Source organism: Falco punctatus (genome assembly GCF_963210335.1).
Source record: "Falco punctatus genome assembly, chromosome: 5".
Classification (NCBI taxonomy): Eukaryota; Metazoa; Chordata; class Aves; order Falconiformes; family Falconidae; genus Falco; species Falco punctatus.
In genome coordinates, this window is record NC_137584.1 from 71,217,454 (window position 1) to 71,243,862 (window position 26,409).

The 26,409-nt window shown below is 48.4% G+C and overlaps 1 long non-coding RNA gene across 1 annotated transcript in view; it reads right to left on the bottom strand.

Moving 5' to 3' along the window:
* The window catches only part of LOC308064562, a 39,344-nt gene continuing 12,935 nt past the window's right edge, over positions 1-26,409 (bottom strand). Inside the window, exon 3 of the long non-coding RNA XR_013928445.1 lies at positions 1-26,409. This exon is cut by the window's right edge and continues 4,421 nt beyond it. This is a non-coding gene — a long non-coding RNA (uncharacterized lncRNA).

Consider the following 26,409-nt stretch of genomic DNA (forward strand, 5'->3'; position numbering starts at 1 on the left):
AGATCTCAGCACACTGGGAGCAAAGTGGGTCTGAGATGGCCACACTGGGGGACCTTGGAGGCCCTGGGTTTTATAGAGGGACTCCTGCCACAAGCAGCACGGCAGGAGCAGAAACTTGAGCAAACCCATCTCCAAAGAGGGTTGTTTGCTTGCCAGCATGTGCAATGTCACCCCGACCCGCTGGTCCCACTCACAAAGGCACCTGGCAGCCGTGCTCCAGTCGGCTTATCCTCACCGCTCACTGGCCCTTTTCACCAACCCGGACACGCGGGGGCAATTCCCCCTCCTCCAGATCCGGCTGCCAGGGCTCTGCCACCAGCACATGTGGAGCCGTCGGGCACGGCTCTGCTCGACCCAGCGCCAGCCAGGGCTGCCGACGGCGGAGCTGCTCCCCGGAGGTGCAGGAATGAAGCCTGGGCACCTTTCTGATCAGCTCTGGACGCGGCCTGCAAGGCACAGACACAATGCACAGACTTGGGCAGCAAATCTGTCCCGCAGGATAGTTTTCAGGGTTCATCCATCCCCAACCAGTGCATTGGCAGTGAGGTTCCTCAGGGCCTCAGGGGTCTCCCCCAAACACAGTGCTCTACAACATTTTCATAGAATCACAGAACAGTTTGGGTTGGAAGGGACCTTAAAGACCATCTCGTCCAAGCTCCTGCCATGGACAGGGACACCTTCCACCAGCCCAGGCTGCTCCAAGCCCTGTCCAACCTGGCTTTGATCATTTCCAGGGATGGGGCATCCACAGCTGCTCTGGGCAACCTGTGCCACCACCTTGCCACCCTCACAGTAAAAGAATTTCTTCCTAATATCTAATCTAAATCTCCCCTCTTTCAGTTTAAAGCCATTCCCCCTTGTCTTATCACTACACATCCTTTTAAAAAGCCCCTCCTCAGCTTTCTTATGAGCCCCCTTTAGGTACTGGAAGGCTGCTTTAAGGTCTTTCCAGAGCAATCTCTTCCCCAGGCTGAACAACCCCAACTCTGTCAGGCTGTCCCCACAGCAGAGCTGCTCCAGCCCTCTAATCATCTGCGTGGCCTTCTCTGGACCAGCTCCAACAGGTCCATGCCCTTCTTATGTTGTTGACCCCAGATCTGTATGCAGTGCTGCAGGGGGGTCTCACTAGAGAGGAGCAGATGAGCAGAACCCCCTCCCCTGACCTGCTGGCCACTCTGCCTGTGATACAGCCCAGGATATGGTTGGCTTTCTGGGCTGCAAGTGCACATTGCTGGGTCATGTCCAGCTTTTTATCCACCAATACCCCAAGTCCTGCTTGGCAGGGCTGCTCTCAATCCCTTCATCCCCTAGCCTGCACTGATACCAGGGGTTACCCCAAACCAGGTTCAGGACCTCACACTTGGCCTGATTTTCATCGCATTGATTTGGCCAAGATCTATTAGTGTATTTTGCCCAAAATCTTTCAAAAAGGACTATAATGCTGATTAAAGGAGATGTAGGAAAATATGTAAATGAAGCTAAGGTAATGAATGGCCACACCACATCTGATCAGAAATCTGTTGGGAGTCCAGTGCTATCCTGCCTAATAATTTTCATGGTTGTCTAGAGAGTGTGCTTACTAAAATTATAAATAAGAAGTCGAAAGAGACTGTGAAGCACTAGAGGACAGGATTAGAATTCTAGTGGATCTTCTCATGCTAAAGAGATAATGAAAAAAATATAATTAAGTGATAGGTAAAGCTACCTTGTCTATACAGACAAGAATAATTAGCTGGAGAATACAGAACAAGGGGTTTCTGGCTGTGTGGCAGGTCTGCAGGGAAAATTGGGCTGCAGTAGATCATAGGTAGGCACAAATGAGCAATGTCATGGTGTTGGGAAACCAGCACCAATTGTCCTACAAGTACAAACACAAGCTAAGTTTGTAAAACACTGGACGTACCTGTTGCACCGTGCACCCCTTGGAAAGTGCATCCATGCAGTTTTGTACATTGTGCTTCAAGAAAGCTGTGAAAGGGCTGAAGTGAGCTCAGAAAATGACAGGAGGACAAGAAGATGTGACCTGTAAGAAAAGACTGAAGCAAGTGCAATAATGGAGATCGGGAAAGAGAGAACATAGAAAACATGACAGTCCTCAAATCCAGAAAAGGTAATATATTAGAAACATATGATCTGCTCTTGGTAGCCAGGATGAGAAGTCAGTGACTCCAGTTGCAGCAAGAGGTCCTCACTTGAGCTAACACAGAATCACAAATGGTCGGGGTTGGAAGGGACCCCTGGAGACCATCTAGCCCAGCCCCCTGCTAAAGCAGGCTCTCCTACAGCAAGCTGTACAGAATTGCATCCAGGTGGGTTTGAATGTCTCCAGAGAAGGAGCCTCCACAACCTCTGGGAAGCCTGTCCCCGTGCTCCATCACCCTCAAGGGAAAGAAGTTTTTCCTGCTCTCCCCACGGAGCTCCCTGTGCTGCAGTTTGTGCCCGTTGCCCCTTGTCCTGTCGCTGGGCACCGCTGACAAGAGCCCGGCCCCGGCCCCCTGACACTGGCCCTTAAGGTACCTGTGTGCATCGCTCAGGTCCCCTCTCAGCCTTCTCCTGCCCAGGCTGAACAGGACCAGCCCTCTTAGCCTTTCCTCACCAGGGAGATGCTCCAGCCCCTCATCAGCTTGGTCACCTCCGCTGGCCCCTCTCCAGCAGCTCCCAGTCTCCCTGGATCCAGGGAGCCCAGAACTGGACACATATGGGAAAGCATTTGTAATGGCAGGACCATACAGCAGAAAGGATTGAGTAAGGGGGGTTGTGGAAACACCATCACTGAAGGTCTTTACAAAAAAAAGGGACAAACTCCTGAGAATGGCAGTTAGAAATAGCGGCGATGAAGCAGATGAGGTGTACAGTCCCATCACTTTTACTTTTACTCAGTTTCTGTACTCAAATAAGATCACAGAGAGGATCATAAGGCTGAGCCAAGCCTGACTGGGGAGCCTGATCTGGGCAGAATCGAGTGCCTGGGAAGGAGTTCAAGAACAGGTGTTTTCACTCAGTAAAACTCCCCACCGTCTAGTCACATGAAGTTCAGTGACTTCCTCAAGAAGGTTTTATATCTGATTTGTTTAATTTGTACCTGCTTCATTAATTTATAAATGGCTATTTCAATACATTTGTCCTTTCAATAAATTTTGACTTCTTGAACTTCTTGAAAAAGTTCCATGTTTCAGCTATGCTCAGCATGAAAGAGGGCTTTTTTGTCTACTTTTTTGACAAATGCATGATTAACTGTTGCATGGCACCTATTTCTTGGGTGATGAAAACCAAAGAACCATAGTTCTGTCTTCCTTAGGCTTCTAAAATTTTTACAGCTTTGTGATACACCTCCACTAATAAATATTTCTTCCCTGAGCTGAGGAGTACCACTTTTTTTTTTTTTCTTAATGAAAATGGGTCCCCAGCTCTGCCACCTTTCTTTTAACCTCTTCTTGCCTGACTGCTGGCCATCAGGGATGGGGACATGAGCAGCGCACATACCACAGTGTGATACCCCACAGACCGATGCAGTGAGGCAATGTTTTCTTTTGTCTTAATAACTTCCCTAACATTTCTTAATGTACAATTTTCCTTTTTTTCTTTCTCATCTGCTGTTTTCAGAGCACTCTTTTTAAGCACTCCCAAACCTCTTTTAACTGGCTTTAGGTAATTCAGACCTGTCATTTGTGCAGGGATTATATTTTTCTCCAGATTCACAACTTTAAACTAACTGACACTGATTCAGCATTTGACATTTTGCTGCCCTGTTACTAGTTGTTGTAAGATCCGTCTGCTGCCCTTTGCAGATTTAGGTTTGATGGTATTCAGTAATTTTGCATCAGCAGCAGCTTCTGTCCCTTCACCAGTCACATCTTTTTTTCTGGCTGTTTATAAAGCTATTAAACAGCCCAGTGAACTGAGGTTGGGAAAGCTCCTTTGTAGAGCTCTGCTCATGTTTGAAACCCCAGCTCTGTCTGGAGGGTTTGTGAGGATGAGGTGATGATCAAAGTGTCTTGCAAGTGGTCGGCTCATGCAGGCTCCTGGGAGCTGTCAGTGCCTGTGCTCCTGTCCATCCATCAGAAGGGTGAGAGGGGACAACAAAACATCCATTGAGTGTGATGTTTGCTGAATTTATCTAAGACATTTTGCAGACATGGTTCCCTTCTCAAGTGGAGATGGGAACGTGGGTCCTTTCCGAGTGAGCAGCCCCATATGGTGACCAGTCTGGACAATGGAGGGAGAGTTATCGGTTCATCGAGGCCACATCTCAGCCCTATTGCATGCAGTTGCATCTCTGCCAGAAGTTGGGAAAGGCCCAAAGCCCTGTGATACTGATCTTGTTCTCCCCCTCATCGTTATACCTGCAGATCTCCATCAGGTCCCTCTGACCCATCAGCCCAGTCCTATCAACTCTGCTATTGACAGCTCCTATTCATTTGTGCTCTCATCAGCGCCAGTGTGCTAAAATCGTATCTGATGTTGGGTAACCAGGTCTGGGGGGAGGTGGCTGCAGCACACTTGGGTGCACATGGGAAATTCTGGTGCCTGTGCCACCCCTGCACATCCAGCCGCCAACTGCACAGCTTGGATGAATTCCCACGTCTCCCCAGCACCCTCTGCTCCACAGGGAAACGCTCTATAAAAACTGCAGCCGCAGCCTCCCTGCATACCATCTCCTCCCCTCGAGCTCACTCTGACTCTCCTCTCTCCAGCCTTGCTGAGATCCAAGCTCAACTCCAGCCATGAGGTTCCTCTACCTTGTCTTTGCTGTCTTCCTACTTGTCGCCCTGGCCACCCCAGGTAAGATGGCAAATAGGGTGGGATGAGCCTTATACCAGCTGGGATTCTTTTAAAGTAACTTTAGCTTTTGAAAATATAACTATTACCATCTGAGGTGACTGCTATGACCTAGCCAGGTACTTTAATGACTTCTTTCAAGGGACAATAATATTGGGACTACCTCAGAGAGATTTGTGTAGTAATAACTGAAGTTAAAACCTCAGTAACCTGTCTGGGAGTGAGCCCAGGCCAGACAATTACCACACAAGAGCCTGGCCATGGCCACTTCTCTTAGGGACTCAGAGAATTTCATAGTACCAGAGGGGACTCTTCTATGCAACTCAATTTTCCTATCAAGGCTCAGTTCTCGGTATGTTTGATATCCTAATGTGACATAGATATTGCTGCTAATGCTTGTTTCTGACACTCTAAGGCTTTCTGGTCTCTCTACAGGGGATTCTAAGCCAATATCTCCCAGGTGGACATTAGAAACCCCCTTCAGATATCAATTCTCATCCACCTGGGCCAACTTGGCCCACTTTTAACCGCCACAGTGAACATTTGTGTCAGGCTGCTGTGAGGCCAATTTAAAGACCTTTGGAACATTCTTTCAAGCATCTCTAAATCAGAGGGCAATTTTAAAATGCACGATACAAGTACAGATACCTGAGTGGAGATCTAAGTTTTTCAAAAAAGTTTGATGTGGCTTTTGCTGTTTTGCTCTGAGACTATTGATCCTATCCTATAAGGAGAGGTGCAAGACATCTGTGCAGTCTTGCACAGACGAGCATCTTTATGACCCTTGCTTTTGGGCTGTCTCTCAATGCAGGCAATGAATGTGCTCTCCTTGGGAGCATCGCTTTCCCAAACTGTGCCTATGTCACCAACTGACCCTGTAGTCACCAGCCGGGGGGAGAGGGATGCACAAGGAGTTTCTCAGGCTTGTGCTCTTCCAGGTTCCTCCCTGCTTTGGGGCTGGGCTTGGGCAGGAGTGTGGATGTGTGGGAGAATGGAGCAGGACCTCCCTAGAGGCAGGGTCCCATCCTTCTGACCGCTGCCGCACCTAGACCTGGAGGTGGTGGGAGGGCTCGGCAGTGGGGAGCAGAGGCACCTACCCTGACCCAACCACTCTCCCCTGCCTCCCCCTTGCAGGCTACGGGCAGATAAGGAAGCACTGCCCCAAGGTGGGGTACTGCTCCAGCAAGTGCAGCAAGGCGGATGTGTGGTCCTTCTCCTCCGACTGCAAGTACTACTGCTGCATCCCACCCGGCTGGAAGGCAAAATAGGAGCTGAAAAGGAAGCACCTGGGGAAGAGGAGGCACCGTGGAGGCTTTAGGAGCATCTTCTCGACTGCCTAAGCTGATTGTCATCCCCTCCTCTCAATAATTAAAAAGAGAAAAAAAAGGAGATGTAACTGTGGTGTGTGTGGTGTGGTTACTTGTGTCCCCATGATCCCACATAAAGCATTAGGACAGGTTCTCCAAACAGAGCCCAAAGGCTCATCAGCACCAAACAAGCCTTAACATCCACTGACAACAAGCTGCAGAGCTGCCAGTTGTCTTACAGGGTAGGGATTTAGGACGAAGGTATCATTTTCCCTCTTGCCTTTTCTGTGGCCCTGAACATGACCCTGCTTTTCCAGGCTACAGGTTATCTGCAGGTGTCTTAAAAAATGTGGTTAGTTCAGCAATGCCTCCTCTAAGTACAAGACAGCCCTCTTTCCATGAAAATTCCAGCAGATCACCAGAGGTGGGGAACAGAGAAGCAAACAGGCCTTCACAGACCTCACACAATGGATTTTATGTCTTCTTTGTGCCAGTCTCAAGACCACTCAGTGCTTCTCTCTTTTTGCAGATCAATACCGTATTTAGGGTTTGGTTTCTGCTCTCCCTAATGTGTGTTGGAGCAGAAAAAGGTATGGAGAAGAGCCATGAAGGTGATCAAAGGTGTATGTAAACTCTGTAACAGTAGCAGTCACACATCTCTGCAGAGACAAACTGTTTATAGAGACTCACCACTCGACTACACCAGTCTCAGAGAGACAATGCAGCTTTGAGGCTTCTCAGTAAGCAAACTAATTATTTCTACCACATAGCTTTAGGTGCGAATGTACAGGTGTGGCGTGGATATATGGACATAAGCAGGGAATGAGTGTGGGGTGGGTTGACCTTGACTGGATACCTGGTGCCCAAGAGCCACTCTGTTACACTGACCTTAGCTGGGCAGGGGGAGGCAAAAGGCTTGGGTTCCAAAAAGGACAGGGGGATCTCTCAGTAGTTACTGTCATGGGCAAAGCAGGCTTAGCTTGGGGAAATTAATTTAATATATTACCAATCAAATCAGAGTGGGACAATGTGAAATAAAGCCAAATCTTAAAAACACCTTCCACTCACCCCTCTCTTCTTCCCAGGCTCAACTTTCCTCCTGATTTTCTCTGTCTCCTTCCCCCGAGCAGCACAGGGGACCAGGAACAGGGGCTGGGGTCGGTCCCCCACCCGCTGTCCCTGCGGCTCCTGCCCCCCGTGGGGAGGGTCCTCACCCCCTGCCCGGCCCCAGGGGGGTCCCCGCGGGGTCCCCAGCCCTGCCCCCGCCCGGGCTCCTCTCCCCACGGGGCCACGGGCCCTGCCAGGAGCTGGCCCAGCGCCGCTGCCCGCAGGTCACAGCCCCCTGCGGGCACCCCCTGCCCCGGGGGTCCTGCCCGGGCTGCGGGGGGGAGCTGCCCCCGGGGGCTCCACGGGCTGGGGGCACGGCCTGCCCGGCCGGGGGCTCCCCACGGGCTGGGGGAGCCTCTGCTGCGGCGCCTGGAGCCCCCCGGCCTCCCCCTGCCCCGGCCTGGGGGGCTGCAGGGCCGCGGCTCCCACCTGTGCTCGCTCCTCTCTCCGGTCCCACCTGCAAAGGGGGTTTTTCCCCTTACCCCAGGGGCGCTCCCACCATCGCTGCTGGGTCAGCCCTTGGCTCCATCTTGGAGCCGGCCGGCATCGGCTCCATCGGACACGGGGGAAGCTTCCAGCAGCTTCTCACAGAAGCCACCCCTGTACCCCCCGCTGCCAAAACCTGGCCACGCACACCCCACGCTGTGGACACCACTCCACCCGCTGACAGCCCTCCATCCAGGGCAGACAAACTTCCTTGGCACCATCAAGCCCAGCCCTGGCCAAACTGACCCGTGCTGTAAGACCCAGAAGGACAAGTCTGTCCCTCTCCAAATGCTACACGGCACTGTCGGCTCAGGAATCCTTCGGCATAACGTTGCCCAGGAAAAAGCCACAGCCTCCCACATGAACAGCACGGGAGCAAAACAGCTCCAAGGACCACCTGCAGCTCAAGGGAAATGAACCTCCATTTCTCTTCCTCCCAAAAACCCATTCCTCCTTGATGCCAACCAATTGTGAGTTTTTAGCAAAGAAAGTGCAAGGGGAACTGGGAAAAGCAGTATTTCTACCTGGTAGGCTTTCAACAACTACAAAATACCTGTTTAATTAATCGATCTAAAATTTCACCCGGCTGTAACATCGGTAATGCTTACCCTTATTTCCAAACATGAACGTACAGCACCAGTGTAAACAGTTTTATTTCAGTATTACCTCTCTCTTTCTGGTATCTAACTTACTTGTTTGAGTGTTTTTTCCTACCTTTACTAACACTGGTTAAGTGTAGACAAGCTCTGAATTAAAAAAAAAAAATATCAATGTCATTTCACCTGAAATTTGTTGTTCTCCCAGCGCAGAGTCCAACAGTGAAAGAGCCTCTGCCAAGAAAAGCTCCGACAACTGGCTCCGCTCTTCACTTGTCTGAGGCATCTGTATGACATTACCCACCACCAGTGGCCGCTGGATGCTGTTCCAGGAGGAATTTGTTGTGAGTTAATGGCTGGCATCACTGTGGATATAGTGGTTGTTGTTACTTGTAGAGGAGTCAGGGACCAGAAGAGCTGTAAAGACTGAGTGGCCATTTCCCTTCTAGAGACAGGACAGCTAGAGGAGTGCACTGGTAAAATCTGGGGCAGTTTAATCCTTATTTTGCCTTATCTTCTCCTCCATTTCTCTCCTGCTTTTTTACCTTGCAATACAATGGACATGCTCGGTGCAGACAGAACAACTGCAGATCCACAGGGAGTGGGACCTGCTCAGCATCTTAGAGCTGTGCTGTCTAAGCTGGATGTGAAGGATGGAGTAGAGGAGACTCCCTTGTTCCCAGTCCCTTCATGTCTTTGTCCACCTGGCACCCTCTGGGTGAGAATAAATGGAGATTAGGGAGAGCTAAACTGAGGTGTTTACGTAGAAGGTTCTACAGACATGCTAGTGGTTGATTGAGTTGCCTAAATGAAGATGTTCGGTGCCATCTGAGGAACCAATGAGTGCCTGGGACATCTATATGTGGGTGGCAGGTATGATATGAGAGCTATGGGAGACCATTACCCTCTAGAAGCACAGCTGGAGACCAGGTAGGACATTTCAAATACACACCTAAGATGCTGAGTTATGGGAATAGTCACTCCAGTCAATAGTGTTGAGAGTTTAAAGCATGGTTCAACTCACCCTAACTAAAAACCTCCAGGCCAATAAGCTGAGTGACTCTCCCAGCTCCATGGATTATATTGAGTAGATTTCCACTGACTGTCAAAGGTCTAGAACACAAGGAGACAACCAAATGAGAAAGCAAAATAGCGGTGTATTCATCTCTGAGTTAATCCCTCTCAGAGCGGTTAGACTTGGAGTAAGTGCAACTTTTACTCTCCAGGACAGACAGCCCCAGTGGGCTTTCAAGCAGTTCTGGAGGGTATAATGTGGTGCCAATGTTGCTCATTTTCATTCGTTCACTCATTGCCAGGGAACACAATCTACAGTGTCTCTGCTTGGGTTCAGTCTCTTCTTGAACTGGAGGTGCTGTGATGTTTCTTTTCTTCTCAAGAAGGGAGAAGGGAATGAGGGAAGAAACACATCAACCACAATCTGATATAGATGTAATTGCTAGAACTTCTTCCCAGCTTGTGGGGAATAAGACTTTAGGTGGGCAGTAGAGGCATAAGCTACTTGCTGCTCAGTGCTTCCCTATATTCTATCAATTTATGTTTATAAAGTCCATCACTCAGAGACTAGAAATGAGTTGTTATTTATCCTGCCTGCAGAAAGTAGCTTCCAAATCAACTTGGACACGGTTGATGTAGAAATTTCAGGAGGTCTCAAATAGTGCTGTCTGTGTTCAGGCAACTGGATTAAGACCCAAGTGATTATCTTAGACTGGTGACCTCACCTTCAGATAGCCAGAGATTTTTTGCAGGAAAGGCATTTCAGCTTTATAACAACTTATATGTCTGTTGCCACAGCACCTTGGATTCTAGTAGAGGGTCTAGGTCTTGACATGAGTTGGGAATGCATGTGGTGGTATTGGCCAATGTAGTACCAGTCCTCTCAGGTCTCTGTTTTGGAAGGGAAGAAGAAGGAGTCTCAAACTTGTTGCTGTAACGCGGTCCACCTTAGCCACTCTGACAAGCAAACACCAAGTCCCCTGACCAGGGACTGATAGTCCCAACTGTCTGTGTTAAAAGCTTTGGCCACCAGATTGAGAAGAGTCCAGCTCCCAAGGGAGAGACACCTGCACAGGCCATTTGAGATGATTTCAAAGAGCCAGTGACAAATAGGCACAGAGTGCACGTCTCATTGTCAGATGGGCACTGGGTTGGAGTGACATAATATCCCACTAAGCAGCAAACAATGTGTCCTTGGGCAACAGTGAAGTCACGCTCCTCCTTAACACTGTCCTCTCTGTCAAGAAATGTCTATAAATATCAAGGTCTTCAGCCTTTTTCTGAGCAACTGGTTCAAGATCTCTCTGCGAGGCTGCATCTCAGACCTGCTGCCATCCTGGTGGATGTCCAGTCATGAGGATCATCTATGTTGTGTTTGCTGTTTTTCTAATGGCTTTGATGGCTACCCCAGGTAAGGTGGCAACTTGTGTGGAGCAGAAATGAGATATAATAGCAAACCATAAATAAATTAATGAGATATAATAGCAAACCATAAATAAATTAAGGTTAAAAAAAGACTTTTCCAGGAAAGCAGGTGTGGGATGTGAGTCCTGGATTGAGGTTTTGGTTGTGTTCAGCTCAGGAGAATTTTGGAGTGGAGTTCAGCTCCAGAATCACACCATCCTAGATTTATACATCCACTGTCTGGGGGTCTCTGTGTGAGCTGGGTCCCATCACAGTCATTGGGCACCAGTTGACAAAGTCAGAGCAATTCGGTTCACCTCGAGTTGGATACCAAGGGTGTGACTATACCGATAAATTCAGCAGTGCCAGGAATGAGGTCTCAGCTTGATATTTGAACTGACTTCCACACCATTGAATTGACAGCACTGTCACTGGCTGCTTTGCTCTTGGCCAAATAGCATGGGCTCAAACCATTCCTGGGACAAGTGCTGAGAGTGGCCAGGGTCCATTCCCAAGTATCAGTGTGGATGTGGACACTTTAAGAAGGAAGTTTACTGTGTGATGGTGGGATTTCTCTGCTGTTGACCACGATGAATTCGTCAGCACAGACTTAGCTCTCTTTCTTTCTTTCTGCAGGCAAAAGCCAGTCAAAAAAGAGCTGCAATGGGTATTGTTCCAGGACATGTGCTAAAGGAGAGAAGGAGGAGCACGCTAAAGACTGCAGAAGGATGTACTGCTGCCTGACACACAGGAAAAAGAAATAGAACAGAGACTTTCAATGATGAAAGAAGAAGGGTAACAGTGATGTTTGTGTTAGTTTCTTCTTCTTTGATGGAAATGGAATTTGCCTCTTTCATTAAAAAAGACCAGTTCTCACCCTGAAGTGTGCTACATGGTTCATTGTCTTCCAAAAAGTTGTGTGCAGAGGATCAGGAAAGATCTGGTAAGTCTTGCCAGATAAGTTCATGTTTATGGAGATGATATGGTCAAATACAAATACTGCACTTTCTCATACCAGCCTCATCACAACAGGAGTCATAAGTGAGTTTCTTAGTAGTCTGTTCATGTGAAGTTGTGCTTTTGTGCAATTCAAATCCTGCAGGGATGCGCAGGAGCAGAGATGGTGGGGTGGTGTCAGAGAGAAATACACTGTCCTCCCTGTCCCTGTCCTCCAGAGGTCCATCCCACACTTGGATTGAGATGCTCTATCAGCAATGACCACCACCGAGGCCTGGAATTTTCACTGCATCCATCACCAAACATGCCCCCACTGACAGCTCTGAGTTGTGTCCTCTGAGCTCAGACTTGCTCACTGCCCAAGCTGTGGTACCACCCAGCAGACCCCAGAAGGTCCCACAAAACCCACAGTGTTATTCTCTGAGAGGTTAGCTAGTGCTGGCTGAAACCTATGACCACCAAACTGTGCAGGAAAGGCACCACATTTGCCTCGGAGGACCAGAGGTCCCTAATTAGGGTTTCGTTACCTCTTCTTATGGTCCAGACAATCTGAACCAGCAGCCTAAACATAATCCTATGAAGGTGATGGTTTTAGTTTCCAAAGTCCCTTAGGGTTTCTTCAGAGGGTGTCTTCAATATAGGTAACCTGACAGGAATCTGGGATGTCCTAGCTCCAGCTCACCCCCCTGCACTGCCAATACATTGGGAACCAATTCTCTAAAGCATTTGTATCCCATGATGTTGATGTTTCTTCCCATTCTTCCCCCATTGTTTGTCCATAGGGAGCTTGGAAACAAGAAGGCAGCAAATCCCTGCTAAAGCCTTTGGTTTGAACTGCGGTAGGACCTTGGTCCTGGAGTCAATATTTCATGAACAGAGCTCACACTGACTTAAACGGTGCAAGATCAGGACTGGAATGAGAGGGGGAACACAGTAACGACCATTGCTTTGTGAGCAGCTCTGTGCTGTGCTGCAGAGGCACTTCGTAAGCACAGGCTCCTTGGGACTGAGTAGCTGGAGAATTAAGCAGGAGGAGAGAGACGCAATCTGCCACATGTCAGATAGCAGCTTGGACCTAGCTAGGGCTGGTCCAGCCTAAAAATTCTGCTGCAGCTTTTGAATCTGCAAATTGCCACCAGCAATTAAATATTGTCCCAGATGGACTTAGTTTTTTTCTTTCAGCAGTTTTGTGTCATTAGCCTGTTTTCTCCAAAGCAGGGTAACTCTCTCAGTGAGTTTGCATGATGGGTAAAAAGCCCGTAGCATCCATGCTGAATCACGAGGAGACTCTTCCCAAGGAGACAGCATGGAGAACTTGCCCTCCAACTGCTCATTCTCAGCCAAGGCAGCATCTCTTAGCCCCATTGAGTCCACTTGAAGGAGAAAAATCTAGTGAATGCAAAAGTGATCTGTGACCCACTGGTGAGAGCAGAGCTGCAGCCACTGACAGCAGCAAAGACCCTGACCTGGTGTAGTGCAGAGCTTAGAAAATATGAGGAATAGCCAGGGAAATGCATCCTAAACTGTAGAAATTATCCATTAGGAAAAATTCTGGAGCACCTCACTACGAGTTAGGCGTGTGTTACTAAGATGCTAAATAACAGCCCTGAGGCGCTTGCCTTCCTGACACTCATTGATATCTCACCCTGCTAAGAAATCCAACCAGGAATGTGCAGGGAATGCAATGGCTCAAACCTGCCTCCCACCACGCACATCCCTGGCTTTCTGCACAAGCTGGGCATCCTCTGCAGTGTCTTGCAGCTTCTCCCTCCTGCATCAAAGCATATTCCCTGTGAAATGTCCAGCCTTACTGCTGTGGGATGGTGCTGGATGAATCAGGCAGTCCTCCACGTACCCTCTTACCTTCTCCTTTCTTTCCTGTGCTTTTATTGAAACAAGAATTCAAAATGCTCCGACATGAAAGAAAACATTTTGCTTGATCTTGAAGGAATCCTTCTTTGTTTCTTTGGACAAACTGAAAAGGCAAAAAATTAATTTCTTTTTAGATCAAAGTCAATTTTCTTTCAGTCTTGGGGCTTGCCAAGGAACCAGAAAATCCACTGTGTGCCCCTCCCTGGTCCGGAGAACAGGGGCATGGACTGGCATTGCGGTGGAAAGCCCAGCCCACAAGCTAAACGAGAAGGAAATATCTAGGGCTTTTCTTTGCTCACCATTTTCTTGGAAGACAAAGTACAAAGCAACCCAAATCAGCTTCATGCATTGCTGACCCATTCAGCACTGTGGTTTTCTCTCTTTTTTTCTGGTAGTGCCCCCAGGAGGAGTGCTTAGAAATCCCTGCTGCAGGTACCGCGCATGCTGAGACTTCCCCTTGGTTCAAAGGGAGGCGGGATGGGTTTCCTGGAGAGGAATTCACTATGGCTCAGGATACTGCCTTCCGCAGATGTTTGAGGCCATTTTTTCCTTTCACTCCCATCAGTGTCCTCAGACGTGGACTCTGGTGTCACCTCCTACAAGGCACACGGGAGTTAACCTAAACACATAGGGAAAAGGGTTCCCCTGTCTTTATTTGAGAGGAAGGTAATAATAATTTTATTCAGTTTTAATGTACAGTAAAGGGAAAAGATTTAAAAGTTCAAAATAAAAATGAATCACTGCAATTTTATCTGAGAAAAACACTTCAGATGAACCCAAATCTTTTCCCTTCCTCAGACATCCTCCATAAATCCCAATTTCACTTTGTGGGACATTTATTTAAAGAAATTAGTTTCTTTCTATGGAAAAATGTCAGTAATACTGCTATCACATTGCTATTCTGCACTTGCCCTCATTTCTTCCCCATCTGCATTCCCGGGGTTGTAGCGAGATCCTTTAGGAGGAGCAGGAACATCTTACTCAGAGCCCTGGGAGTGGGAGTGATGCCTGCTGCTTGTGCATTGCCCAGCTTGCTGGTTCCTGCTTCCAGTGTGCCTTGAGGAAACACAAAACGCACTGCGGATAATGATATTTTCATCTTTTGGTGAGGTTGGAGTCATCAGGGTCAACAGAGCCTATTGCGGGTCTAACTTGGGTACAGGTATTAGCGATGCCCTCCCCTCCTTGTCTGAGATGTGCCAGTTCGCTGTGCTGTTTGGAACTACTTAAGGATGTTCATAAAGGCAATTTCTAGCCCACCCAGTGCTGCTGTAAAGCACCCTGGCAGGATACCCCACATGTCCTCACCACCACACAAGTCAGGTGCTGCAGCCAGCCGTGGTCAGTCCTCATTTCTAGGGTCTTCATTACTATCATTGACGTGGTTGCTGCTTTTACTACTGTGGGAGTTCATTGAAATAATCCCCATCCCTGTGCCCTTGTGACATTAGATGCTGGGCAGTCAGGGAGCAGAAGACAGCAAATGTCGCCAAGAACTGAAGACTTACAATCTTCATCACTGAAGCCAGCTTAGCAGAAAGCCAATGATTTCACTTCCAGAAGTTACACTTACCTCCAGAAGTTTAAGCCCACAGCTGCCTGTTTGCAGGAGAGAAACGGTCCCTGGTTACTCAGCAGAGACATCTTCTGTCTGGCAGGGAGGCTGCAAGGCCAGGTGAGGACAACAGCAAAGCTGCTCACCGGTCAGGGATGGGTGGTGGCAGGATGGGGGACTGCTCGCCCACCAGTCATAGTCTGGATATGGCCAGGTAGCGCCACTTGGCCTCAGGGCCAGAAAACAGGTCCTGACACCGTTTAATTGACTGCAAGGACGTGTCCAGTGTGTCCAAGGCCACAGAAGCAGAGCCAGAAATATGCTGCATGACTTCTCTTGGACTGGTGGACTCAGAGAACAGAGGTGGGGGCAGCAGAGCTGAGGATGTTGTTTTGTGTTTCTGTCTGTCTGTAGGTTTCCATAGGCTGCAAATATAATGTGGAGGGAAGGGTGACCTGATAAAAGGGATGATTAGAAAAGAACAGAGTCTATGTTTGCATTCCAATCCTCCACTTCTAAAGACAAAGCCTGGAGAACAGAGATGCACGAGATGGGTACATGGAGAGGACCTTGTTTCTGATCCTGAGGAGCTCCTGCAGTAAAGACCGAGGCAGAGGAAAGCTGTGGGAAGGGAGGTGGGGATTTGTTGAGGATACACACTGGTCTTTTGTGGGTGGCTGACCTGTAGTATACAGTATACCCTGGCACACAGTGAAGGCTCCGAGTGGTAGAGCTCACCCCACCATTTATTGTGTCCTTCTGCAAGGAAGGACAATTTAGAAATAGAGACCACAGAGAGCTGAGACTGCAAGCCAGTGTATTCCTGGCTCCTGCAGCCTCTTCCTCCTTGAGTTCCCGATCCAACAAGCCCCTCCCAAAGAAGCTGCTTCAGGCACCATGAATGGTGAGAAAATGCTGCAGGAGCAACCCAAGCTGTTGGGTCTGTCAGCATAAAGGCAACTTGGCTCATGTACAACCAAGAGAAAATCCAAATCCCTCTTCCAGGAGGAGGCAGGTGTGATCACTTTTCCAGGCAGAGACCAGCACCAGTGAAATACCACAAGCACTGCTAGGGACATGGCTTTTAGCAGCTCTCAGCAGCTTTTGAGCTTCGTCTCCCATGGGCTGTGCCAGCTTCAGTGTCAGTAACTAAGGTGAGACATGTATCTCCTGGGCAGAGTCCAGCCAGCTGGCAGGGAAGAAGATTTAGGGAAAGCTGCCATCTTTTGTAGGACTGCAAAATAATGGCACCTGCTTAGGAAATGCTGCTTACGGACCCAAGAGATGTCAGCTCAAGCCTTTTTCTTAGAGAACGAGATGCAGCTGCAGATGATTGAAGCCATTCCTGCTCTGCTTTTGCCTCCCACAGATGGATCCAGACCTTTATTTAGGGCAAACTAGGATCAGATTTGGAAATGATCTGGCAGATTTTCTGTCTGGCTTTCTGTGCCCTTCAGCAGTGGCTGCATCTGCAAGGACAAAGATGCAAATCTGGAGAGCAATATTCAAGCTACCTTGCACCTGGCTGGCTCAGGTCCTGCAAGCAACACAGAGGATGCAGGTGGAAGAATTGCAACTAGGCTTGATATGTTAGTTTTGAGTCTTTCTCTGCCTCTCACTGCTGTTGTTAGGTCGTTTCAGGGGCTTCTTTTACCTTTCCACAGAAACATTTTTGGCATTTGCAATTGCTATGCCTGCTTCCTCAACCTCTGAGGTGTAAGATCCAATACTGACTGCTTTGCTCCTACACGCCACCAATAACCAGTCCCCTGGGTCCCCTCCACTGCTCTCTCTCACAGGCCCTGCTTCTCCATGGCCTGAAATGCATCAGAGCACCTGCCTGCCTGGTGGCCTATTTTTCTGCAGATTAAGCATTTGTCTAATGTCCATAAGCTGCTTAAATATGTCTTGGGCAAAGCCCCTTTGTGAGCGCCCTGAGAACAAATGGTTCCCTGTTGGGACCACTGCTATGCCCCCACACCAAAGCATTTCTTACAGATGCATCATCTGTTTGCTTTCTCTTTTGTGCATTCAGTCTGTTCATCTCCTTTCCACGAGCATGAAGACGTGAAAAATTTGCCCCATCATGGACAAAGGGAGATGGCTTGCTTTACCTGGCCAAAGACAATCTGCAAGCCTGAATCCCTTTTCCACACTGCCACACCTCTCCAGGGTATCCCAATGCAAGCCTCTTCCCCTGATCCCATACTATCTTCATCTAGTAAGCCAATAACACAATGTTTACAATCTGTCAATTCACAAGTATACAGCACTTTTTTAATTAGCCTGACAAAACCCAGATAAAATTAGAGCCAAACCAACCATTGCCTCCAGGATTTTCCACTTTCACAAGCCTGGAAGCTCTACATCTCCATTGCTTGATATCCCCTGTCATCTCTGAACAAGCTGAAACCTTTAGCCTTGTCCCTCAAAAGCATCAAATGCAAACAACGTAAGAGTGGCCCAAAGCCAGATCACAGCTTTTTTGACAGTATGCGGCATGGGAGGATGATCAAGCTGACCTATACTGGGAATATCTGGCTGAGACAGTAAGAGTTGTGATTTTTTTGCAAAAGGAACTTTTTACCTTGATGACTTTAACCTGTTACTCGTTTTTTTGCCTCCAGAGGATGTATGATATAGATGACTTCCCCTCTGCTGCTTTCCTGCTTTGTTATCTACATTGAAAGCAAATACTGCCTCTAAAATCTAAACAATAATACATCCTGCCATGCTCTGAATAGCCAGCAAATAAATAGTAGAAAAGACCCAATACAGAACTGAAAGCACTAGAAACAAGGCAAGGAAATCCAGCAACACTCTGTGCCCTAAAATCAAGAGGGTTCAAGCAGGGCTCATGCTGTTTAGAGGCGGGGGGGACAATGGGACACACACATTACATGATGCTAAGCTAGGGGTCCTAAGCCATGGCTCCTGGAGTATTAGAGCAGGAAAGCATGTGGGGGAGGTGGCTGGAACAGAAGAACGGGGAATGGCTTAGCATTTCCAGGTTTTAGAGTATCATGGGAGTTGGTGGCTGTGACCCCCTTTGGGAGAGAGTGGTCTGGTAAGAAGGAAGGACTCATGGGCTGCATAGGAAGGTGAAAAAGAGTCAAGGTGATGCTATTGGCCAGAAATTTGTTCTCCTTTTCAGCTGGGACGTGGGGTGTCCCCATTGTGTAGGGAGTGCCAAGGTGGGTGCTCTGCAGGGGGTAGCGTTGGAACCCAGTCTTTCAGCATCCACCACTCATGGTGCTGCAAGGGCCAGGAGAGAGCAGATGGGCCCATAGGAAGGAGCACAGTGGCAAGAGGAAGACGTGGAGGAGGGAATGGAGGCAGGATGGTCAGCAAGGGCAGAGAAGAGTGCAGGCAGGAGCAGTTCCAAGTGCAGAACATGACCAGAGACCAGAAAGGGGAAGGCTGCATTAATCAAGGTGATGTGATAGCTTCGTAAATATCTCAGGACTTGGCACAGGGAAGGGCTAGGTAGGTCCTGACCTGTAGCTTGAAGAGGGGAAAAATGGAGGAAGGAATGGTGACAGGGAATTAAAGTAACCTATCCAATGCCTGTATGACCAAGAGGATTTAGAAGTGGCCCTAGGGGACTGGTCCAGTCTGGCGTTTCACTGGAAGGGAAGAGCTGGGTGCTCAGAGTCAATAGCAGTGGGTAATTGCCTAGAGGATCAAAAAAGACATGAAGGGCATCAAAAGTGGCTCAGAAAGGCAGATGTACTCTAGATAAGAAAGGGTCTGGTCTGACCAGCTCCAAGTCTCAGTCTGGTGCAAGACATGGCTCAGCACAGACATGTTCATTCCTCCCTAAGGACCTCTCTGTGGTGGCAGTCCCAAGTCCACTTGGACAGAGTTGTTCACAGCTGTTTTGCAGGCATTACTGGCGTCTCCAGCATGCTTTTGTGATATCCACACACCACACACCTCAGGGCATCTCACAGCACAACACGCAACCAAACAGCCCTTGCAGAGTCCTTGGAAAGGCTCTTACAGTATGTGCCTTGAGCTTAACTTGGATGACCTGGGTTCACCAGTCAGAACCCATGTTCTGATATAACCTTAGAGGGTGGATTCAGGCCTCCAGTCCCTTGGAGACTGGTCTCTCTTTGGAGGCATTTGTTGACTAGAAAGGGAGCACAGGATGATGAAGTCCAGAGGAGGTGCTCCCATACACATGGACCCTGCTGTGCAAGCCACCTTTGGGGATAATGGTTCTCCAGCTGTCCCGGGTTCTTGCACTAAGTGCAGAGGTAGGGACCAGGCATGTAGATGCTGTAGCTGTGCTGGTCTGTGGAGACCCCTGCAGAAAGGCTGATGTGAACAATGACTGCTGCTGTAGCTGTGTGTATAGGGCAGGAGCACCTCACCAGACTCTCTTCAGAGATGCAGAGTTCTCTTCAGAGATTTATAGTTTAAAAATGGTGTCATGCATGCACCAAAGCCAAGACAAGGTGGACAGCTGGGCCATATTTATACCAGTCAAAAAAAACAGGGCCAGGCCTGCTCTCTAGTCCTGAGGCCCTTTGGCACAGTCTGGCCATGTCTGTGCTATTAAACTCTGAGTCTTCAAAATAGGATGGCCCTTCCAGATGCTCTGTTGGGAATGGTCCCTGGTCTATGCCAGCTTCTGAGCTTCCCAGGGTTGTCTGGGTCCGTGCTTGTTCTTCTGGGCTGAAGCTAGCAATTTAGCAGTATGGGTGACTACTGTGACTACCTGTGCCCCAAATTGTTTAATTTCCTGGTGTAGACCCCAGGAAGTTTAGCTTTAAGTTTGGTAGAGTAGGACAGCTGTCATGTGGCTGTTATGACCAGGACAGGAGCACACCAGAAGGACTATATAGCAAAAACCTTCACCAAAAGTGTCAGCTGATAAAACACATGGCAAAATTGTAACTCATGCAAAGAAAAAAGTCTGCTATTCACTGTAAAAGTGAAAATGCTGCAACCCAGTAATTACTCCAGCCCTGGCTATCCAGTCAGAAAGCATCAGGCATTTCTGAGCAGCACTGAATGAGGGACCGACAGGGCTGGCTGACATTTCATTCCAGCTTCCTTTCACTTAAGCAATCTACTCTTGAGACTCTCACTTCAGTCACTTTTACGGCTCCTTGCACTCAAGGCTGCAGCAGCATGTGCTTGAAGAGATGCTAAATGTTTTTTTGTGGCATTGTTTTGCTTAAAACTAACATTTTTTCCTTCTCCATGGATAGCTGTTCCTCCTGTTGCATGTGGTACCTGGTATACTTTCATTGAGAAATGTGATCTCTGGCCAAATTATACTCTGAACCACTGATTTTCTTCTTGTCTATAAATTTCCCCTGAAAGTTTAACTGGGTGCACTCATCATTTTCCCTCTTCTGCGCCTCAGATGGGATCATCCCTTGAAATGACCTTCCTTCTTGCATTTGCATAGTAGCCATGCTCTTTTCCCAAACATACCTGAGATCTTCACCCAGAGAAGCCAAAGGATATTGGACATGTCATGGGAGATAGACATCTTTGCTCCAGAGTTCTGGAGAAGCCTGAAGTATAATCTTATTTGAGGAAAGAAAATGGTCAAAAATCCAGAAATGTTTTGTAAAGACTAAAGAAGAGTTTGAGGATATTCAAATGAAAAAAGGGAACAACAGGACTGAAAGTCCCTTTCCATTTTACCCTGCCATGTATAATATAAATCACTGGATGCCACTCATTGAAGGTAAAGATCAGTGGAGGTACAGCAAATCAGGGGGTCCCTTCACTATATATAGCAAATTTATGGACTCCACTGCCAAAGGTCATTGAATCAACTGCTGTGACTGGATAATTGCATGACCATGAACATTTGTAACTCTGCACACAAAGATCCTGTAATAAAGGTAATCAAATGTCATGCTTCAGTGCATAAGTGGATCTTCTGCGGCAGCTAGGAAAGAGGTTTTCCACCCGCACACCCAGAACTGTGCAGCTTGGTGTGCTATGGGGGTACCTCTGCAGCCTCAGGTTTTGGCCATCGCCGGAGGCAGGAAGCAGGATTTGATGAGCCGGCTGTCTAACTGGGTATGGCAATTCCTATGCAAGAGTTGTGGAAATGATGGAAGGGAAAGTGTGCGATTAATGTGCTACAGTGAGCTATTTTGCTGCCACATTTGGAAATATATGTGGTCCAGAAGATAGCCTCAACAGCAAACCGTAGCCTGAAACATCAAGAAAGGACCAGAGGGCACTTATGCAATGGAGTCTGAAATATCCTCAGAGACTGCAGGTGGCACTTTGCCCAGTTCAAGAATGAGGACTGATGAAGAAGCCCTCAGTCCTCAGTGAACATTAAAACACTGAACCTCCCTGCCATGGCAAGCCATTGGTATTCATGTTAATGAAAAGATTAGCCATGGTGTTGCCACCACTGCAAACCACAGCAGAAGCATAACACCCTGGTGGGTATCACGCTGAGGGGCCAAAGACTGTGATGTGCACGCATTTATATGCATCAGTCTTGGAAATCAGAATCTGTGCAGGCCTACCCGAACTAACATTTCCACCATATGCAAGAGAAAAAAAGCAATGTGGCAATATAAGAATTCTTTGACATTGCAACGTGAACAAGGCGCTGCAGAGCTGGGATGCTTGGAGGTAGGAAGATGGTACAGACAAGCAGCATCTTGGAGAAAACGGCATCATCCAGTAGTGTGAACACTGGTCAGACAAAAAGTGGCTGGTACAGGGGATGTCAAATTAGTGCTCCTCAAACCTAAACATCTGTGTCTTTGATTACAGGACCCCAAGCTCCGCATCAGGAGGCTGTGAAAGCCTGTAACTTCTGCAGGTCAGCACAGACTGGAGCAGAAATGGATGTTTCCCAGCAAGCGGAGAGCTGTGAAATATTATATTGAAAACCAGCGCCAGGAAACCGTTCCCATCTGATACACAGTAAATTTGCACAGTGGTGAAGGTTTTCACACATAGCAATAAAAAGCCGTTTTGGAAGGCAAATAGCTGAAAAGAGCAGAAGCACCTGAAAATGAAGGTATCACCTCCGGTCATGATTGCAGCTCCCTGACGTAGCGAGCCAACACGAACCAGGCACAGGATTTCCCACTGGGGTACCAGCCGCCAGACTGTTACACTGCCTTCACACTGTCAAATGCACTTGGATTTGCAATTCGCCGAGCACTGGGTTAAAGTAGATGCAGCTCTAAAGAAACAAGCTTTGCTACAGTGCCGGCAGTCAGCTGTGATATTCATCGATCGTTGCTGTTCGTAGAGCCCATACGGTCTACTCAGTCCAGCATCCTTCACCGCTGCAAGATGTTTGTCGACACACCCAAGCTCTTCTGAAAAAAAAACCCAAACCAAAAAAAAATAAAAGATAGGGCCTGAAAAATGGTTGGGGAGCCACAGATTATACAATAAAATTTCCTGAATGTTGAACAACAAATTGAACTTGAGCAAATAGGCAAGATCCATCTTGTTCCAGTGAGAGCGAAGGGAAGATCTGGAGATCATCAGGCCTCAAGACTCTCACACTGATATTTCCTAAGTTTCAACTGATCTGTCTGTACCTGTTGCTGTGAAGAAGCTGCAGGTACCTACACCAAGGTCTCTGCTTATTTAAAGCCTTGCCCCAGCAGAGCTCTGCACTCTTCATGCTCCTTAAGAGGCCAGTCCTCAGCAGATGCCAGTAGTGGGCTGGGTGGGAGAGGACTCATCCCTATTTCCCAGCAGTGATGCCCCCAGGGGAGGTTGTGGCACTGCCTACCCATTGAAACCCATGTTGTGGTTCACATGCTTTGGATGGGAAAGTCAGGGATGAAGACAGCCCCATCTGTCAGGAAAAATCTGAAGAGTGGATGCACTGGTGCCAACGCACAGCCTGGCTGAATGAACAACAGGAATGGAAAATACATGTGTCCCAGGACTGAAAGCACTGACATCTCACCTAAATGTCACTTTGACTCTCAGGTGAGGTCCAGTTACCAAGTCACCCTTTACCATAATCTCTAACCAATTCAAGACAGACTTGAAGGCTCAGGAGGAACCTGTAAGGTCCTTCCACCCATGTTTGCTCCTGCAAAGACAGTGTTAGCTTGCATTTCCTGCAACACATGGGATGTCTTCTTGCACTCCACTCCTCTTTACCCAGATGGTTGTCCTTTGCAGTGGGAAAGGCAAGGTCCTGAATCAGCAAAGCATCACCCAAAATTAATCTGAAGCTTGTCTCTGCTCCCTGAAGCAAGTGGCATTGAAAGCTAATGTTTAAATATTCTGCCACACAGACGTGCCTCAGAAACATGCATAAATAGGAATAAGGATTTAAACAGTGTTTTTAATCAAGGCCTGATAAAAGAGCTGTTGACAAAGAGGTGGAAACCGTGGTGTGCATTATGTACTGAAAGCACATGCAAGCAATGAGATGGCATTGCATTGCCTGTGAGAAATGTGGGGCAAGGAACAGGGGGCGTGTGCTATTACCTGGTGTGTCACGACACTACCATGGCTCCTGAAAATAAGAATTTCCTGTCTTCCATCCTGCCGGCCCAGACCAGCCACCATCTTGCAGCACATTCTCCCGGCAGCTGTGAGCTGCAGCACACCACACAAAGAGCAACTTGCTTGCACAAGTGGAACCGGCAGCTTCTGTCTTGAATGTTAATTAATTAATAGCTACCACAACAGATGCATTGCATCTTCACGGCACCTTGCCAAGCAGTGAGCAGTGGTTAAGCAGCAGTTATTTGAAAGCGCGATAAATGCCATTCATAGACTTACAGAATCACTTAGGTTGGAAAAGACCTTCGAGATCATCAACCATTAACCCAGCACTGCCAAGCCCACCACTGAACCGTGTCCCCAGGCACAGCATCTACATGTTTTTTGAACACTTTCAGGGATGGGGATTCCACTACCTCCCTGGGCAGCCTGTTCCAATGTTTGACCATCCTTTCAGTGAGTAGTTTTTTCCTACTATCCAACCTAAACCTCCCCTGGTGCAACCTGAGGCCTTTTCCGCTTGTGACCTGGGAGCAGAGACCGACCCCCCTGGCTGCAGCCCCCTCCCAGGCAGCTGTAGGGAGCGATCAGGTCCCCCCTGAGCCCCCTCCTCTCCAGGCTGACCCCCCAGCCCCCCCATCAGACTGGTGCCCCAGCCCCTGCCCCAGCCCCCTGCCCGGCTCTGGACACGCTCCGGCCCCCCAAGCTCTGTCTGGGGGTGAGGGGCCAGAACGGACCCCAGGGCTCAAGGTGCAGCCTCACCAGTGCCAAGTACAGGGGATGGTCATGGGCCTTGTCCTGCTGGCCACACTTGCTAACACAAGCCAGGGTGCCATTGGCCTTCTTGGCCACCTGGGCTCGCTGTTGGTTCATGCCCAGCTGGCTGTTGACCAGCACCCCCGGCCCTTTTCCACAGCTTCCCAGCCACTCTGCCTTCAACCCTGTAGCGCTGCCTGGGGTTGTTGTGACCCCAGTGCAGGGTCTGAGCCTTGCTGAACCTCATACAATTTGCCTTGACCCCTTGGCCCAGCCTGCCCAGATCCCTCTGTAGAACCTTCCTGCCCTCCAGAAGACAGCCACCTGACAAACCAACATGATGTCATCTGCAAACTGACTAAGGGTGCACTCAATCCACTTGTCCAGATCATTGATAAAGATATTAAAGAGGACTGGCCCCAGCACTGAGCCCTGGGAAACACAGCTTGTGACCGGTCACCAGTGGAATATAACTCCATTCCCCACCACTCGTTGGGCTCGGCCGCCCAGCCAGCTTTTTACCTGGTGTAGAGCACCCCCGTCCCAGCCATGAGCGGCCGGTTTCTCCAGGAGATGCTGTGGGAGATGGTGTCAAAGGCTTTATTGAAGTCTAGGTGGACAGCACCCACAGCCTTTCCCTCATCCACTAAGCGAGTCGCTTTGTCATAGGAGATCAGGTTCATCAAGCAGGATCTGCCTTTCATAAACCCATGCTGGCTGGGCCTGATCCTCTGGTTTTCTTTAATGTAGAGACTTCTTGACAGGATGTTCTGACCTGTCTTACGCAGGATCAGCAGAACTACTCTTCGTGTTCAGGTCTATGAACGAAGCCTCTCTTTATGTCACAGAGGAACGGGAATTCTTTCCCCTCTTCCAGGTGAAATAGTAGAGGAGCTGAGGAGTGACTAGTCAAGGCTGCACAATCTCCACTGGAGCTAGAAGGACAATTAAGAACTTTTTGAGCCAAGGTTTTAACTAGATTAATGGTTGGACTTGATCTTAAAAGTCTTTTCCAACCTAAACGATGCTACAATTCTAAGGGAGGTGTCATCCAACAGGCCCAGTTTTGCAGTCCTTACCCAGACGGTTGCCCCATTGGATACATTGCAGGTGGAGTGATCTGTAAGATTTAGATCAAGAGTTATTGTTTGCTGCTGTTTCAGCTTCTTCTACTTTTTTTTTTTTTTATTCTGCCCTAAAAATGCCAGAACCTGTTATCCTCTCAGAGATTCAACCTGAGCGTTTGTGCTGCAGAAACCCCCATGCCCCTTTTTATCAGCCTAACTGGCAGATAACTGAGTTCCTCATGTTTATCTTTGAGGAGCTCTTGCTATCCTCCAGCTTTGCTTGACCTCCCCAGGTTTCCCTCTGTATTGCACTGACCATCACCTGAACAGAGCAGGAGGTAGGTTTCTCCGGTACTTGGGAGTACATGGGCTAGGTTTCTCACAAAGAGCACTTTGTGACACTCGCTCAAAGACCAAGCACATCATTCATGGCTCCCCAGCACTGGCAACCCAAGAAGCAAGACTCAAAGTGTCTCCTAAGCAAAGCACCCCACACTGTTGGGGGGCAGCTCTATCTCTGAACATGGATGGCTTTTCTCACTCTGCCTAGTCTGGGTTGCTCTTGCCTAACTTCATCCCTCTAAAAGTTAGAAGTCTTGTGAAGTGCTCTGCACTCTCTCTGCAACAGCAGAAAGAGGATGAGCATCTCCACAGCATGGTTCACCCTGACTCGAGGTGGATGCCTAAAACAAGGAGAGGAATTTCCTTCTAGATGTGCTGGCATCCTCTCCAAGTCCTGCACAGAAACCCTGAAGGACCAGCTTGAACAAGATGCCCAAATTTTAGATGGCTAAAACAAGGTGAGACAAATTCCCCTGCCTGTTGGTAGTATTTAGGAACCTTATAGGAAAGAACAAATCTTCCATTGCTTTATTAAGCAATCTTCAAGCTTATTTATTCCTACCTTCCAGTATCTTTAAATGCCACTGAAGTTGCTGTCACTGTAAATCAGAGTCATCAGAACTGCCTTTCAAAGCAAAACTTCTAACTGAGAAGAAAAGACATCTCTGCAAAGCAAACACCAACGG